Here is a 13296-nt window from a genome sequence, read left to right on the forward strand (position 1 = left end):
TTAGACATTGTGACTCGTTGTGTGAACCATTTCTCCTTGTTCATAAGTCATTGTGACTCGTTGTGTGAACCATTTGTCCTTGTTGTTGTGAACCATTTCTCCTTGTTCATTAGTTATTGTGACTCTTTGTGTGAACGATTTGTCATTGTGAGACTCGTTATGTTAACCATTTGTTCTTCTTCCTTAGGCATTGTGACTTGTTTTGTGAGCCATTTGTCCTTGCCATTGTAACTCCTTGTGCGAACCATTTGTTCTTGTCATCGTGACTCGTTGTGTAAACTATTTGTTCTTGTTCGTTAGGCATTGTGACTCGTGTGAACCATTTGTCCTTGTCATTGTGACTCATTGTGTGAATTATTTGTCCATGTCAATTAGGCATTGTGACTCATTGTGCGAACCATTTGTCTATGTTCATTAGTCAATGTGACTCGTTGCGTGAACCATTTGTATTTGTCATTCTGACACGTTGTGTGAACCATATGTCCTTCTTTCCTAGGCACTGTGACTCGTTGTGTGAACCATTTGTCCATGTCATTGTGACTCATTGTGCGAGCCATTCGTCCTTGTCATTGTGACTCGTTGTGCGAACTATTTGTTCTTGTTCGTTAGGCATTGTGACTGATGTAAACCATTTGTCCTTGTCATTGTGACTCATTATGTAAACCATTTGTCCTTGTTCGTTAGGCATTGTGTCTCATTGTGTGAACCATTTGTATTTGTCTTGTTGACTAATTGTGCGAACCATTTCTCCTTGTCAAATTTACTTAGTGTGCGAACTATTTGTCCTTGTTTATTATTCATTGTGACTCGTTGTGTGAACCATTTGTCCTTGTTTATTAGTCATTTTTAATCGTTGTTTGAACCATTTCTCCTTATTCATAAGTCATTGTGACTCTTTGTGTGAACCATTTGTCCTTGTCATTGTGAACCATTTCTCCTTGTTCATTAGTTATTGTGACTCTTTGCGTCAACGATTTGTCATTGTGTGACTCGTTATGTGAACCATTTGTCCTTGTTCCTTAGTCATTGTGACTCGTCGTGTGGACCATTTGTCCTTGTCATTGTAACTCCTTGTGCGAACCATTTGTCCTTGTCATCGTGACTCGTTGTGTGAACCATTTGTCCTTGTTTATTAGTCATTTTTAATCGTTGTTTGAACCATTTCTCCTTATTCATAAGTCATTGTGACTCTTTGTGTGAACCATTTGTCCTTGTCATTGTGAACCATTTCTCCTTGTTCATTGTTTATTGTGACTCTTTGCGTCAACGATTTGTCATTGTGTGACTCGTTATGTGAACCATTTGTCCTTTTTCCTTAGTCATTGTGACTCGTCGTGTGAACCATTTGTCCTTGTCTTTGTAACTCCTTGTGCGAACCATTTGTCCTTGTCATCGTGACTCGTTTTGTAAACTATTTTTTCTTGTTCGTTAGGCATTGTGACTCGTGTGAACCATTTGTCCTTGTCATTGTGACTCATTGTGTGAATTATTTGTCCATGTCTATTAGGCATTGTGACTCATTGTGGGAACCATTTGTCTATGTTCATTAGTCAATGTGACTCGATGCGTGAACCATTTGTATTTGTCATTCTGACTCGTTGTGTGAACCATATGTCCTTCTTTCCTAGGCACTGTGACTCGTTGTGTGAACCATTTGTCCATGTCATTGTGATTCATTGTGCGAGCCATTCGTCCTTGTCATTGTGACTCGTTGTGCGAACTATTTGTTCTTGTTCGTTAGGAATTGTGACTGATGTAAACCATTTGCCCTTGTCATTGTGACACTTTGTGTGAACCACTTGTCCTTGTTCCTTAGGCATTGTGACTCGTTGTGTGAACCATTTCTCCTTGTTCATAAGTCATTGTGACTCGTTGTGTGAACCATTTGTCCTTGTTGTTGTGAACCATTTCTCCTTGTTCATTAGTTATTGTGACTCTTTGTGTGAACGATTTGTCATTGTGAGACTCGTTATGTTAACCATTTGTTCTTGTTCCTTAGGCATTGTGACTTGTTTTGTGAGCCACTTGTCCTTGCCATTGTAACTCCTTGTGCGAACCATTTGTCCTTGTCATCGTGACTCGTTGTGTAAACTATTTGTTCTTGTTCGTTAGGCATTGTGACTCGTGTGAACCATTTGTCCTTGTCATTGTGACTCATTGTGTGAATTATTTGTCCATGTCAATTAGGCATTGTGACTCATTGTGCGAACCATTTGTCTATGTTCATTAGTCAATGTGACTCGTTGCGTGAACCATTTGTATTTGTCATTCTGACTCGTTGTGTGAACCATATGTCCTTCTTTCCTAGGCACTGTGACTCGTTGTATGAACCATTTGTCCATGTCATTGTGACTCATTGTGCGAGCCATTCGTCCTTGTCATTGTGACTCGTTGTGTGAACTATTTGTTCTTGTTCGTTAGGCATTGTGACTGATGTTAACCATTTGTCCTTGTCATTGTTACACATTGTGTGAACCATTTGTCCTTGTTCGTTAGGCATTGTGTCTCATTGTGTGAACCATTTGTATTTGTCATGCTGACTAATTATGCGAACCATTTCTCCTTGTCAAATTTACTTAGTGTGCGAACTATTTGTCCTTGTTTATTATTGATTGTGACTCGTTGTGTGAACCATTTGTCCTTGTTTATTAGTCATTTTTAATCGTTGTTTGAACCATTTCTCCTTATTCATAAGTCATTGTGACTCTTTGTGTGAACCATTTGTCCTTGTCATTGTGAACCATTTCTCCTTGTTCATTGTTTATTGTGACTCTTTGCGTCAACGATTTGTCATTGTGTGACTCGTTATGTGAACCATTTGTCCTTGTTCCTTAGTCATTGTGACTCGTCGTGTGAACCATTTGTCCTTGTCATTGTAACTCCTTGTGCGAACCATTTGTCCTTGTCATCGTGACTCGTTGTGTAAACTATTTTTTCTTGTTCGTTAGGCATTGTGACTCGTGTGAACCATTTGTCCTTGTCATTGTGACTCATTGTGTGAATTATTTGTCCATGTCTATTAGGCATTGTGACTCATTGTGCGAACCATTTGTCTATGTTCATTAGTCAATGTGACTCGATGCGTGAACCATTTGTATTTGTCATTCTGACTCGTTGTGTGAACCATATGTCCTTCTTTCCTAGGCACTGTGACTCGTTGTGTGAACCATTTGTCCATGTCATTGTGATTCATTGTGCGAGCCATTCGTCCTTGTCATTGTGACTCGTTGTGCGAACTATTTGTTCTTCTTCGTTAGGAATTGTGACTGATGTAAACCATTTGCCCTTGTTATTGTGACTCTTTGTGTGAACCACTTGTCCTTGTTCCTTAGGCATTGTGACTCGTTGTGTGAACCATTTGTCCTTGTTCATAAGTCATTGTGACTCGTTGTGTGAACCATTTGTCCTTGTTGTTGTGAACCATTTCTCCTTGTTCATTAGTTATTGTGACTCTTTGTGTGAACGATTTGTCATTGTGAGACTCGTTATGTTAACCATTTGTTCTTGTTCCTTAGGCATTGTGACTTGTTTTGTTAGCCACTTGTCCTTGCCATTGTAACTCCTTGTGCGAACCATTTGTCCTTGTCATCGTGACTCGTTGTGTAAACTATTTGTTCTTGTTCGTTAGGCATTGTGACTCGTGTGAACCATTTGTCCTTGTCATTGTGACTCATTGTGTGAATTATTTGTCCATGTCAATTAGGCATTGTGACTCATTGTGCGAACCATTTGTCTATGTTCATTAGTCAATGTGACTCGTTGCGTGAACCATTTGTATTTGTCATTCTGACTCGTTGTGTGAACCATATGTCCTTCTTTCCTAGGCACTGTGACTCGTTGTGTGAACCATTTGTCCATGTCATTGTGACTCATTGTGCGAGCCATTCGTCCTTGTCATTGTGACTCGTTGTGCGAACTATTTGTTCTTGTTCGTTAGGCATTGTGACTGATGTTAACCATTTGTCCTTGTCATTGTGACTCATTGTGTGAACCATTTGTCCTTGTTCGTTAGGCATTGTGTCTCATTGTGTGAACCATTTGTAATTGTCATGTTGACTAATTGTGCGACCCATTTCTCCTTGTCAATTTTACTTAGTGTGCGAACTATTTGTCCTTGTTTATTATTCATTGTGACTCGTTGTGTGAACCATTTGTCCTTGTTTATTAGTCATTTTTAATCGTTGTTTAAACCATTTCTCCTTATTCATAAGTCATTGTGACTCTTTCTGTGAACCATTTGTCCTTGTCATTGTGAACCATTTCTCCTTGTTCATTAGTTATTGTGACTCTTTGCGTCAACGGTTTGTCATTATGTGACTCGTTATGTGAACCATTTGTCCTTGTTCCTTAGTCATTGTGACTCGTCGTGTGAACCATTTGTCCTTGTCATTGTAACTCCTTGTGCGAACCATTTGTCCTTGTCATCATGACTCATTGTGTGAACTATATGTTCTTGTTCGTGAGGCATTGTGACTCGTGTGAACTATTTGTCCTTGTCATTGTGACTCATAGTGTGAATTATTTGTGCATGTTCATTAGGCATTGTGACTCATTGTGGAAACCATTTGTCCATTTTTATTAGTCATTGTGACTCGTTGTGTGAACCATTTGTATTTTTCATTGTGACTCGTTGTGTGAACCATATGTCCTTGTTTCTTAGGCATTGTAACTCGTTGAGTGAACCATTTCTCCATCTCATTGTGACTAATTGTGCAAATCATTCGACCTTGTCATTGTGACTCGTTGTGTGAACTATTTGTCCTTGTTCAATAGGCATTGTGACTCATGTAAACCATTTGCCCTTGTCATTGTGACTCTTTGTGTAAACCATTTGTCCTTGTCATTGTGACTCATTGAGCGTACCATTTGTCCTTGTCAATGTGACTTAGTGTGCGAACCATTTGTCTTTGTTTATTATTCATTGTGACTCCTTGTGTGAACCATTTGTCTATGTCATTGTGACTCATTGCGGGAACTATTTATCCGTGTTCATTAGGCATTGTGGGTGGTGTGAAGTATTGGTCCTTGTAATTGCGACACATTATGTGAACCCTTTGTCCTTTTTCATTAGGCATTGTGACTCGTTGTGTAAACCATTTATTCTTGTTCATTAGTTATTATCACTCGTTGTGTGAACTATTTGTCCTTGTCATTTTGACTCATTGTGTGAACCATTTGTATTTTTCATTGTGACTCGTTGTGTGAACCATATGTGTAATACCCCGTATTTTATTATCGACTGAGCGAGATATTATTATTTAATGGTAGCGTAAAGGTAATTAAATCATGTTTTATGGTAATGGTAAAAGCGTAAAAGTAATTGATTAATTCATATCGCAAGATGAGTCGGGTTTATAGTTGAGTGGCATTTTTGGGTCAAGGTGTCATAGCCCATTTACCCACTTACCCATTTACCATTTTACCTCACCAAAACCATAAATCAAACCCTAATACAACTTTAAAACCCTATTCCCCCTCCCTACCGTCATTTTCACATCACCAACATCAACCCCTTTTCCTTTCACGTTTCAAGCCTTCTACACGGCCAACGAGCGCACGCCGGTGAGTGTGGAGGGAGTAGGGTCTGCCGTGAGTCCAGAGAAATCGTTGCCAGTGGACGAGGGTGGTTGTTTTGGCCGGAAAAGCACAGGTCGACGGCCGTCACAGGTAAGGTTTCCGGTTTTCATTTCTGTCACGCTGTTTTGAATTGAGTTATGCGTCTTTTAGGGACTGTTGTGGCAGTCGTGGGGGTGTGGGATGTGTTGTTGGTGTTGAGTCGAGTCGGGTGGTGGTGGGTAGAGTGGTGGTCATCGCTGGTGGTGGTTGCAGTGGTGGTGTTTAGGTGTCGGGGTTGGTTGGGTGTTTTTGGTTGCATTTCAGACATAGGGTAAAGGGGTGGCACCACCGTGGACTCGGGGGAGGTCGAATCGGTGGTGCCACGTGTGTCAGGGTCACCTTTCTACGGTGGTGTCAGGGGTGGTGGTTGGTAAGCAGGAGGGGTTGTGTCGTGGTGGCAGGCGGGTTAAAAAGGGGGGCTGTTTGTGGCGTTTGGTGGCGGCTGGGTGTAAACAGAGGTGTTGGTGGTGGTGGTTCTGACCACCGGCGTGGGTCGACCACGTTGGTGGTGGTGGGAGGTGACCGAGGCCGGACACAGTGTCGGCCCGGTGGTCGGCGGTGAGGATTGGTGGTTGAAGGGTGAGTTGTGACGGGTTGAAAAGGGGGGTGCGCGTGTGTCGGGTTGTGTGTTGTTTTTGGGTTAATTTTGTTACGGGTTTTATTTTAATAAGTCGGGAATATGTATACTTCTATTATTTACATTATTAGTTTTGATTATTAAGTTAATATTAAGTAGCGGTGACGGAATAATGTATTTAAGTTTTTGAGTCGGGATTTTATTTCGGGAAGGTTACTATTTTTAGTAACCTGCTATTTTTGGTAATTGCTATTTTGGGAACTTCCCATTTTAGGAAACTTTCTATTTTGGGTAACTTATATTTTTAGTAATTTCTAAATTGGGAAAGTTTCTACTTATAGTAACTTTTGATTATGGGAACGGGAATAGTAAGAGAATTAATTATGTTATATATATGTTTAGGTGGCGAGTTTCGGTGGAGTACTTCGATCTGCAGCTTAGCTTATCACCGCTATTTGAGGTAGGGGAATACACTGGACTTGATATAGTACTATGTGACTGGATTGACTAAATCGGTGATTTACATGTTATAATATGATTGTCTGATTTCATTCCGTTAAGTACTATTGTTGAACTGTTTTATTATATTATTACATTGGAGTTGGTGGAGGTGGTGATGATGACGTTGTGATAAGGCCCAGGGGGTTCTGCAGACTTGCCCTGTGTCCTCAACAAGGAGCGAGTGGCAGATCGGCTACGGTCGATATTTATAGTCTACCGGGGATCGGTATGGCTGGGTTGTCCGGGTTATGAGTTGTGATGGCGGTGGTGGTGATGGAGCATCATGTGTTTTATGTTACTGTTTATTGTATTACCTACTCAGCTTCATGGCTGACCCCGTGTATTCGTGTATGCCTGTGATGATCCAATTATTGGGGAGCAGATTGACAGGTATTCAGAGACTGATGGGAGCTGGCCGGGAAGAGAGCTTGGATGACTGACTTAGTGCCTAGCCCACCTTAGTTTTTTTAGTAGTTTTATCAGACTTATCTTTTGGTCGTATTTGGAGACTTTGTTTTAATTTCAGTTGTTATTTCACTATAAACATTATAATAAAGTACTGTGTTTCTTTCCTTTGTTATCTCTTGCCTCGGGTTTCGAGATGGTAACACCATCATTTATCTGAGGAGTCCTAGTTCAGGCCCTTAAATAAATGGGGGTGTTATAAAGTGGTATCAGAGCGAACGATCCTCAGGCCTAAACCAATGAATCTAATGAATGTAGGAAGAGTCAAATAAAATGAACCCCGGGATAGAACTGTTAGGAGCACAATAAAGGCAAGGGATGAGTTAGGGGCCCCCTCACACCGAACCATTGGCCCTCTCAGTTTGACCCGGGTACCTTGAGATCATACGAGAGAAAAGGGTAGAGTAGGAAAGTTGTGTGATATTGAACATGAAAAACTATTCCATGACGTGAGAATTAGACAAGGTGATATACTGTTAGTATAAGTATACATGTGTTTAATTGTGATTCGGAGGCAAGAATTGGCATAATAATGAAGTAAGATATTTATATATATGATGCTTAAGATTTTAAGATGGATGTTATGTCTAGTGATATGCGGTTATGTGATCCCTGAACCATGTTAGCTAGATATGTAGGGTAGGGGATGATTAGGATTGACTAAGTAATTCTAGTGTTGCAGGGAACATCACTAACTCTCTTAATTTTTATAGACATGCCTCCGAGAAGGGATACCGCTGCTAATGACATCCAAGCGGAGTTGGATAGGCTCCGAGCTGAGAATGAGGCCCTAAAGACTAAACGTTTGGATCCGGGAAAGATGAGTACCATTGTGGCAAGGCATAACCCCACAATATTCACTGGAGAGGGGGAACCGCAGTTCCTGGGGGAATGGTGTAGAGAATTCACCAATCTGTTTGAACCGTTAGCATGTCCTAAGAGCTGCAGTGGATCAAGCTGCCCACTATCTTAGGGCCACAAATGGCGGTGGTAGTGGACCAGAACAAGGTGGAGATACGAGAGGTTGCTAGGGATCTTGAGACGGGACATGTATCTTGGTTGGAATTTCAAGAGCTTCTGAAGAATGAGTTTATGCCCGAGTTCCAAAAAGCCAAACTACGGGAGGAGTTTGACACCTTCAAGATGACAGAAGATATGACCGTGGAGGCTTATCATCGGAAATTTCGCGATTATCCTCATACATTGATGACTTTGGGCGAGAATGAGGCTATCTTTGGCTATGAGGTTTGAGCGGGGACTCACTATGGACATCAAGAAGAGGCTCACAGCTCCACCCACTACGATTAAGGACATTTACTTGAGGGTGGTGTTTGTTTGAAAGACTCTCGGAATGATCAAGGCGATAAGAAAGGCAAGGCCGAGAAAAGGAAGTTGGAGACCACAAGCGATAATCTTTGGGGCAAAGAAGCGAGTTCGGGCATATATGGTGGGTACTCCACTAACGGTGCCCGGGGGTATGAGAGCTCGAGTGGAGGCGGCCGGGGGCACCGGCGGAGGAGGTAGCTCTGCGGGGATTACTTGTTTTGGCTGTGGAAAGACAGGACACAAGAGATTTGAATGCCGATCATCCGGAGCGAATCGATCCTGGTGGATACAGGGCACCTATGTCCGGGTTCGGTGGCTCTCGTTCGGTGGGGTCAGGTATAACGATTATCGCACACCTATGTCGGCTATGGGGAGGTGCAAGGTCCGGAGCTAGTAATGATTACCAAGGAAGCTACAACAACTACTACGAACAGAACCAGCAGAGCCGGTGAGTGGGAGCACCAACTTTCGAAGACTGCAAATGAAGGGAACAAACAATGCGGAGCGGCTTCTTCAAGTCGAGTGGGGCTAAGTCCAGGTGGCAAGCTCTTTGCCATGGGCAAGGAGGCAGCTAAGAATGACGCTCATGTGGTGACTGGTACATTTCCTGTTAACTCTAAACCCACCTTTGTGTTGTTTGATTCCGGAGCTACACATTCTTTTATATCTGCGGAACATGCTAGAGCCTTAAACCTTAAGTCATATGATAGAATTGTTGATTCGGTAGTGGTACCTTCGGGGGAGTCGGTATCTTGTGATAGAGTCTACACTGGGGTACCAATCCAGATCGGAGAGGTTGTGTTTCACTGTGACCTTATAGAGTTTCCCTTGGGGGGTTTTGAGGTGATTCTGGGGATGGACTGGTTAGGAAAGTACAAGGCTTTTATCGACTGCAATCAGAAGAAAATCTCTTTGAGGGGACCTAAGGGAACTAGGGTGTCTTATAAGGGGTATGTGGTCAAGCCAAGAGTCAAATTCATATCTGTTAATACCCTAAAGTCGAGTCTGAGGAAAGGGGATCAGTTAATCTTTTGTCAGATGTGGGATAGTGAGTCGGAGACCCCTAAGGTGTCTGAGATTCCAGTGGTGAGGGAGTTCGAGAGTGTATTTCCGGAGGACATTCCAGGGTTACCACCGAAAAGAAAAGTGGACTTTTCCATTGATCCGGCCGGGAACATGGCCGATTTCTAAACCACCTTACCGTATGGGACCAAAGGAGATGGAGGAACTAAAGAAGCAGTTGGATGAGCTAGCAGAGAAAGGTTATATACGGCCTAGTGTTTCACCTTGGGGAGCACCAGTGTTGTTTGTCAAGAAGAAAGATGGAAGCTTGAGACTTTGCGTGGATTACCGTGAGTTGAACAATGTGACCATCAAGAACCGTTATCCTTTGCCAAGGATCGATGATTTGTTCGATCAATTGAGTGGAGCCGGAGTTTTCTCTAAGATCGATCTCGAGGTCGAGTTATCACCGATTGAGAATTAAGAACGAGGATATACCTAAGACCACTTTCAGAACAAGATATGGGCACTATGAGTTCGTGGTCATGCCATTCGGGTTGACTAATGCGCCAGCAGTGTTCATGGACTTGATGAATCGAGTGTTCAGTCCTTACCTGGACAAGTTCGTGGTTGTGTTCATCGATGATATCCTGGTATACTCCAAGAATGAGGAGGAACATGAGGAACATTTGAGGTTAGTCTTGAAAACCTTGGAGGAGAACCAGTTATATGCCAAGTGAGCAAGTGCGAGTTACGTTGAAGAAAGTTGCTTTTAAGGACATGTGATTTCCAAGGAAGGGGTGTCGGTTGATCCTAGTAAAATTGAGGCAGTGACGAGATGGCAGAGTCCTAAGAATGTGGGTGAGATCTGAAGCTTCTTGGGGCTAGCAGGTTATTACCGAAGGTTTGTCAAGGACTTCTCAAAGATCGCAAAGCCATTGACGTCATTAATGCGGAAGGAGAACAGGTTTGTTTGGGATGAGAGTTGTGAGGAGGCGTTTCTAACCCTCAAAGAACGACTCACTACAGCTCCTATCCTTGCACTACCAGATGGGAATGATAATTTCGAGGTGTATACTGATGCTTCCAAGAAGGGTCTGGGGTGCGTATTGATGCAAAACGGGAAGGTAATCGCTTACGCTTCTCGACAGTTGAAGACCTATGAGGAGAATTACCCTACTCATGATCTAGAGTTGGGGGCAGTGGTGTTTGCACTTAAACTATGGCGACATTATCTTTATGGGGCTACCTTCAAGGTGTTTTCCGATCACAAGAGCTTAAAATACATCTACACACAAAAGGAGTTGAACATGAGAAAGAGGAGATGGATCGTATTGATTGGCGACTATGACATGGAGATACTTTATCATGAAGGGAAAGCGAATGTCATAGCTGATGCGTTGAGCAGGAAATCTATCCATGCTTTGAGTGTGCGCATCTAGGGTGAGGTTGCATAATGAGCTGCGGGAGATGGGAATCCACATGATCCGGAGAGGAGAGACTCTTGGGGATTTTACCGTTGAGCCGGAGTTATATGAGGAGATCAGAGAGCTACAGAAAGCCGATACTAGGATTCAGAAGTGGCGCAAAGACACAGAGAACAGCAGAAGCTGGGTTGACTCCAAGTTTGTTATCCATGCTTTGATGGTAGTCGAGGTTTGGAGGACGGTGGTGTGTTCCGGATAATGAGGAGGAAGAAGAGAAGATTCTTACCGAGGCACATGCTACGCCATACTCGGTTCATCCTGGGGAGATAAGTTGTACAAGGACCTCAAGAAGACCTTTTGGTGGCCGAATATGAAGAGGGAAGTTCTTTGAGTTCGTAGCTCGATGCTTGACGTGCCAGAGAGTGAAGGGTGAACATAAGAGACCGCAAGGGAAGGTTCAACCATTAGATGTGCCGGAGTGGAAGTGGGAAAGCATTTCCATGGATTTCATTGTTGGGTTGCCTCGAATTCGAAAGGTAACAATATGATTTGGGTGATCGTGGATAGGCTAACCAAGTCGGCTCACTTTATCCCCATGAAGGATACTTGGAGTAAAGGCGAGTTGGCCAAGGCTTATGTTCGGTGTGGTGAAGCGCATGGTGTACCCAAGGACATCATTTCCGATAGAGACTCCAGGTTTCTATCCAAATTCTGCAGAGAGTTGCGAGTCACTAATGGGTACTCGATTAAAGATGAGCACCGCTTTTCATCCAAATACCGATGGTCGACAGAGAGGACTATTCAGACACTCGAGGACATGTTGAGGGCTTGTGTTTTGGAGTTCGGGGGGTCTTGGGAAGATAGACTGGGGTTGATTGAGTTTTCATACAACAACAGTTACCACGCTAGTATTGGGATGGCTCCATTTGAGGCTCTATATGGCAGGAAGTGTAGGAGTCCTGTGTGTTGGGATGATCGAGCGATGCGGTAGTTTTGGGACCGAGAGATGATTCGGGAGATGGTTGAACAGTGCGGATCATTCGACGAGAAGATGAGGGCTGCCCAGGGGCCGTGAGAAGAGCTATCTTGACACTAGGAAGCGACATTTCTTTCCGGTGGGGAGAAAGTACTTCATAGAGTGTCTCCGATGAAGGGAGTGATGAGATTCGGGAAGCGGGGAAAGTTGAGCCAGAAGTTTATTGGGCCATATGAGATCCTGGATAGAGTTGGAGAAGTGGCATATCGGCTAGCTCTACCACCAGCTTTAGCCAGGGTACATAATGTCTTCCATGTTTCTCAGTTGCGGAGATATTTGAGTGACCCTTCGCACATTTTGAGCCATGATGTGGTCGAGGTGGACGAGCAGTTGACTTACATCGAGACGCCTAAGGAGATCTTGGACATGAAGGTTAGAAAGACCAGGCACGGAGAGACTGCTTTAGTGAAAGTGTTGTGGACTAATCATAAAGTAGAGGAGGCTGCCTGGGAAACCGAGGCCGCGATGAGAGAGAGTTATCCACATCTGTTCACTTGAGGTAAGTTACGGGACTTAACTTTCTTTTTAGGAGGGTAGAATGTAACATTTCGTGTTTATGTAGTCTAGTTGTGTGTATGGCCGTGTTAGTTATACGAGATGTCTTTTATATTCGGATGACATGTTTGGTATGGGGGCGAACTTCGGGACGAAGTTCATTTTAAGGGGGGAAGAGTGTAATACCCCGTATTTTATTATCGACTGAGCGAGATATTATTATTTAATGGTAGCGTAAAGGTAATTAAATCATGTTTGATGGTAATGGTAAAAGCGTAAAAGTAATTGATTAATTCATATCGCAAGATGAGTCGGGTTTATAGTTGAGTGGCATTTTTGGGTCAAGGTGTCATAGCCCATTTACCCACTTACCCATTTACCATTTTACCTCACCAAAACCCTAAATCAAACCCTAATACAACTTTAAAACCCTATTCCCCCTCCCTACCGTCATTTTCACATCACCAACATCAACCCCTTTTCCTTTCACGTTTCAAGCCTTCTACACGGCCAACGAGCGCACGCCGGTGAGTGTGGAGGGAGTAGGGTCTGCCGTGAGTCCAGGGAAGTCGTTGCTAGTGGACGAGGGTGGTTGTTTTGGCCGGAAAAGCACAGGTCGACGGCCGTCACAGGTAAGGTTTCCGGTTTTCATTTCTGTCACGCTGTTTTGAATTGAGTTATGCGTCTTTTAGGGACTGTTGTGGCAGTTGTGGGGGTGTGGGATGTGTTGTTGGTGTTGAGTCGAGTCGGGTGGTGGTGGGTAGAGTGGTGGTCATCGCTGGTGGTGGTTGCAGTGGTAGTGTTTAGGTGTCGGGGTTGGTTGGGTGTTTTTGGTTGCATTTCAGACATAG

Source organism: Silene latifolia, chromosome Y (assembly GCF_048544455.1).
Source record: "Silene latifolia isolate original U9 population chromosome Y, ASM4854445v1, whole genome shotgun sequence".
NCBI classification, from domain to species: Eukaryota; Viridiplantae; Streptophyta; class Magnoliopsida; order Caryophyllales; family Caryophyllaceae; genus Silene; species Silene latifolia.